Source organism: Centruroides vittatus, unplaced genomic scaffold, assembly GCF_030686945.1.
Source record: "Centruroides vittatus isolate TY-2023 unplaced genomic scaffold, ASM3068694v2 contig_1381, whole genome shotgun sequence".
Classification (NCBI taxonomy): domain Eukaryota; kingdom Metazoa; phylum Arthropoda; class Arachnida; order Scorpiones; family Buthidae; genus Centruroides; species Centruroides vittatus.
The window spans coordinates 178321-184320 of record NW_027120867.1 but is presented as its reverse complement, the minus strand read 5'-3'; the positions used below and the strand labels follow the sequence as shown (position 1 = coordinate 184320).

At 27.5% G+C, this 6000-nt stretch overlaps 1 protein-coding gene across 1 annotated transcript in view; it reads left to right on the top strand.

Moving 5' to 3' along the window:
- Positions 1-665: 665 nt before the first annotated feature.
- LOC136990919 (putative ferric-chelate reductase 1 homolog) overlaps positions 666-6000 on the top strand; it is a 49331-nt gene continuing 43996 nt past the window's right edge. Inside the window, exon 1 of the mRNA XM_067289390.1 lies at positions 666-899. The gene's annotated coding sequence lies outside the window, so the exon portion shown is untranslated. The remainder of the gene's footprint in view (positions 900-6000) is intronic.

Here is a 6000-nt window from a genome sequence, read left to right as displayed (position 1 = left end):
TTGACACTTCATTAGGATTGTTGTAATAATAAACCCACGATTAAAATTATTATTTATCGATTAAGTTTAATATTAGAAATTAATAGTATAAATGAACCTTAACCGATTAATATAACGTATAACGGAAATCGTCGTTAAGCGAGCCGTCGTAAATCGAACTTCAATTTCCCATAAGTTCTGTGTCACAAACTGAAGTTCTGTTGCTGGAAACACAACAAAATGATACTTAAATATCGACCTTACGTAATATGATAATATTTGTACTGGTTGTACAAGGTTATAAGTCATTAGAGTAACGTATTACTTGTTGTATCCGACAATAAACCTATTAATGTCATCGCACTTAATGTATTACTCATTATTAACAGTAACGCATTTCGATGAAAATAATTCACGCCAGAATTGCATACTTACATATTTAAAATGTTATACTTTAAATATAAATATATTTATTGTCGAACAAGTTAAACAAAATTGTTTATTCAACCTTAAAACATACACACGTCTACTTACTAAACAAGCAATTTTAAATGTAATTCTTTTTTCCAGCATTTGATTTCCCAAGGTTGTTACAGGTAACGTTGCATTTAATACCGTACATTCGAGGAAAATTACCGGAAAGTTACAGTTAAAAACGTTAACATGGCGTCACGTCTTACTTAAAGTTACGTGAGGCTGAATTTAGTATGTAAAATATCTGCTCGAGCTATTTGAATCCGTTTATTCGAAACTGGTCAAACTGCATGATCACAATGCACAGGTAGGTTATTACTACGAATCGCCATGCAAAGCAGCGTGAGGGTTGAGTAGTGTCAGCGACACTAGAGTCGATTGAAGAACAAAGCAGCTGACCGTGTTACCTGCTCTACCTGTCACGAGAGAAGCAATAACAGATAAAGGTAAGCTCCTTGCACTTACCTAAAAACTATTTTAAACTTTATAAAAACAACATTATGCTAATTGTACAAGTTATTTACATCAATTATTGTATTCTTACAATAGATAATGTAATTAATCGCTAGAATCTTCACGAATAATTAAATATATTCGCGATTATCGTTAATTCTCGTGAATGGATTGAGTCGAGGATATATTTTAACGTCGTCGGGTTGAATTGATGATATGTTTTAACGAACATTTTTTACGTGTAAATTGTAAATTAAAATCGAACGTGAGCCAGTTTCGTGGAGATTACACGGTTGCCGCCAAATCGATCATAGCGTGTTCAACACGTGAGATATGTCAAAAAAATACTTTTAACACTGTTTAGGTTAATTAATATCGATTTATCGTTGAAAATACAACAAAATAAACATCTTACTGATATTTACTTAGTTACTTTGTAATCTCAATTGATTTTTAGGAATAGTCTACTGTCATTACTCGGCAATTCCTGGAATATCTATAAAATGGCTTTTCCAATAAGGGAAAAAAAGTTAATTTTTTTTGTTTTTAATTATTATTTCTTTTTCTTCATTTTGCTTACGTTTTACACATAAACAAATTAATAATAAATGTATTTACTCCTTTCATTTCTCTCTACATCACTCTTACTCTTGTATCTGTAATTTAAACTCTTGCAAAATAAATTAATAAATTCTCTTGAATTTATTATAAATTTATGCTAATTATTAAGCTACTCTTTTTACGAAACATTGCGTTTTTAAACACAATTTAATCGCTAAACTAAGGACGATTTATTGTCGGAAAAGTGCATTTAATTCTGTACAGTCACGATTGTTAATAATTAAAAATGAAAATAACGACGATGAGAAATTAAATAATTAATATTATCATATTTGCATAGTCGTTTTATTTAAAATTTATACATAAATTTTCCTTGTTTAATATTCAAGAACCTTTACCAGTTTTGCTTATCATATATTTTCCCAATCAGGTTATTTGTTCTTAAGAGATATAAATTTGTGGGTCATGAACACATCTTTATACAGTCTTATAATACAAGAAAGCATTTTCCAACTCAGTGGCCCAAGGTCTATCATATAAATACATTTAACTCTATACTTAGTTGGTTGACTTATTTCCTATAATTGCTATTCTTTTGATGCTGTATTCTAAGAAGAGATGCAAATAGCAAAGAAAGACAATATATATAGTCTTTTTAAATTAAAGATTTCTATCTAAATTCAAGTGATGAAATACAGACAACATTAATTCAATTCTTAATATTATTATTTAGATTTTTGTGTCCTTCTTCTTATCTTATTCTTTCAAAAATCAATTTAAATTATTATTATTATTATTATTATTATTATGAAATGAAAACTTTTTAAATTTATAAAATATCAATATTAAAAAACATTTTTCAACTTAGAATTCTAATTATAATGCTTATAAATACATTATATGAGCAGAATTATGAGCATTTATATTCCACAACAATGGAATGGAATGAAATAAATATATAATTTAATTATAAAAGTATTACTTGTTATACTTTCTCTTGCAATTTTAAAATTACAAAATAGCCATAAAGAAACAAGGATTTTGTATATTTTTGGAAAGGTTGAACTATGAACAGGAAGAAATGATTAATATTTTGTAATTTAGGAAGTTCAAATAAAGAGGTTAGTTACTAAATTTTGTAATTTACTTGCGCTATTATTTCTTTTTTAACTTTGGGTTTTTTAGATTAAAATTTTTTATTTGAAACAATTTTATTTTCTTATATTAACCCCTATTATTCTAAAAATACCAAAAATTTAAGATTATCTGAATATATAAAGCTTTACACTCATAAAGAATGTGAATTAATAATCACTTTCTTTTACAATTTATGATTTATTTAAATATATATATATATATATAAATTTATAAATAATCTAGTTTTAAAATTCTTTTTTGTCAAGTGAAAGTATTGAATAGTGAGTAAGTTCAGTTAATTACAAAATTGAATAGTTGTTTTGGGTGTAGTCATGTGTAGGGCATTTTGTTTAGTAGGACACGAAATTCTGATAAGTCTATGAATTTTGTTATGCTTGTATTGCCAATAAATCTGCCAAGAAAATGAAGAATGTAGAAGATATAATTTAGTAAGATTATATAAAATTTTATTTTAAATATATTATATAAGCTAAAAGATGTTAAGTTTGTAATTATTTTAAGTTAATTTCTTTACTAAAGTCAGTTGTGTTATTGTTTTTATAGCTTTTAATGCTTTTATTGAATATTTTTCTAACTTTATTAACAATTTATTTAAATATTTAAAATAATAAAAACATGATTTTCATAATTTTATTCATTAATTTCCATCGAATGCGCTTACTTACATGTGCAATCCGTTGATTACAAAACTGTTTCAAGCGCTTACCATCCATTACAATGATTATAAAACATGAAAATTAGATAACTTATTTGTAATATTACATACTGTAACTCGATTTTTCGTATTAAATATGCCCATTGATTTTAAAATAAAAGTAATTTTACCGTTATTAAAATACCTTTTTGTAAATTGAGCGTGAAAAGAAAATGCAAACAGTACATTATCAAATAGGTTAATTGTAATAAGAAACAGCAATTAAAATTAAATTTCAATAGAAATTAAACGTGTATAAAATAAGAATAGAAGGCATTCGAACAATTTTACAACTTCTAAATAAATGGGTCAGATTTTTATTATTGTTATTATTATTAGCAGCTTTTATCGATTATATAATGTCCCAATGTAAATTTCGTGAGGGTAGCACGCGAAAATATAAATAAAAGGTTAAAATACTCAACGAATTTTATGCATAAGTATATTCTTTAGAGTAGGAAACCATTAAAAACATTCGAAATTGTCCTATTTAGTCAACGAGATTGTTTTCTTCGTATCTTTCTAGAAGTCACTCCCATTTCCGTTATTAACGATGCGTGACCGTTAAAAAAAGAACAAATAAAAACAGGGAAGGAGTCTTTGTTATCGGCATATAATGACGTAAAATGAATAACAGACTTCTTATATAGTTTTAATTATTCACTTTTAAGCAATAGGATGAAAGCCCCGCTCTGGGGAATCCAGTATCGAATCCGGAAGGTGAAAACCCAGGTATTTTTCATGGACAGTATGTGCTAGATCCCTCGCTACCCAGTTACCTCGACGACGGACACAGTGGATAAGGCACTCTTGTTAGCACCCACGGGGAGGAAAGATTCAAAAAAGAATTCAAGAAAGGATATTTTCATATTTTCAATAACGTAAAACATTGAAGTTATTGTTTTTAATCCTTACTCTTCAAGTATAATAAGAATAAGAGGAGGATATTGTGAAGAGATATTGAGCAAAGCGTTTCCAACTTTTAATAATTAAACAGGATATAATGGTGAATTTTATCATTAGGAACCTAAATGAACAATGTACAAAATTAAATCTTAATTAACATTTACTGTTTAATGATAAGTACGGTAATTGCAATAGGGTGACTTTCACAATCCGCTAATGCTGAAATAAGTATTTAATTAGTATTTTATTTAGTACCATCGCAATTGTTTTCTTTTTTTTTAGCGATTACACAATTTTATTTTACTTCGCAACAAAATTATTCTTCCATTCACACAATTAAGAAATGTAAAAATCAAGTACTAGAAGAAATTTAGTTGCATAAATATAATTTTTACTTCAAAAATAGTTAAAATATAAAATTAATTCATTCCTTTTGTTTTTATTTTGTAATTTATAAATTATTCATTATAAGTTATTGTACAGAATGATCCGCTTAACAACGGTGGTGATGTATATCCTATGAGTAATAGACTACACCATACACATTTATATTTATACCTGTACTGTAAACTACATTAATTAATATGTACGGGAATATTTATTTTATTTGTAAGCAATATGCCCTTCTGTTTTGTACATGATCATTTAAAGAATATAAATTCTGGAATGTACTGTACAGCATCCGTCATTCAATATACTACACATTTTCTTAAGGTTTTTAAAATAACAATATGTAGCCTACTAATAATTTTTTTCAACTTTTTCTTAAATAGATATGTAAATTTCAAAAAATATTTTTATTTAATAAATGTGGTTATATGCTAATAAAAATAATTTTTGATACTTTTCATTATGTTCGATAGCATTTTTACTTTCTCTGTTATACAGAGGGAAAGTATGGCGATCGATTAAAGAATGACCCCTCCCCAGATTTTTGTTATTGGACTCGGGGTTCCTTGAAACGTCGAGAAATGCCAAAAAATTCGGGGTTTTTCTGTATTAATGCTGTGTGTGGAGGCACGATTTTGTTCACCCTCTTCGAAGCTTAATAACTTCTGCGCTTCTTGCCGAAAATTTCTGAAATTTTGCTGGGAGGTCTGTGTATTAGAGGAATTGATGCTATTAAATTTTGGTGATTAAAGGTTGAAGGGATGGGGAGATAAAGGGTAGGGTCGGACTTAATGACGATTTTACTCGTTATTAGCATTTACAATTCTTTTTTTAAAAATTAAACCCATCCCTACCCTCAAAATTAAGTTTTTGCCACTTTATAACAGTTAAAAACAAAGTTTTTAAATAAAATATCATAACAGATGGCGCCACCAAATGTTGCCGGGAAAGTTAAGCAACTCGTTTCTAGATTTTTCTTTTTTTTCAGTTAGCAGTAGCTCTATTAACTACAGTTTGTGTAAAAATAATTAACAGTAGCCTAAATTTACTTGATGAAAGAGAAAGTATATATTATATATATATTGCATATGGGCATTGCTGAGAGCGCTTAACCACCTCACAGTCCCCGTAGCTACAGTATGTAAAATACAAGACATTCGTCTAGTCCTTTTTCGAATTTATTTTAAAAACTTGCAAATATATTTAAAAGAAATCATTTAAAATTTTGCTTTTATGGTACATTTTGTAATCGACGTATGGAATCACGAAGCAGCGGTGTGCAAAACATATTTGCATAATTTATTCAAGTGTGGATTTACAATAATATAAGCTAAATTAATATTATATTATGGAGTTACACTATTTCATTATAGAATATTATATTA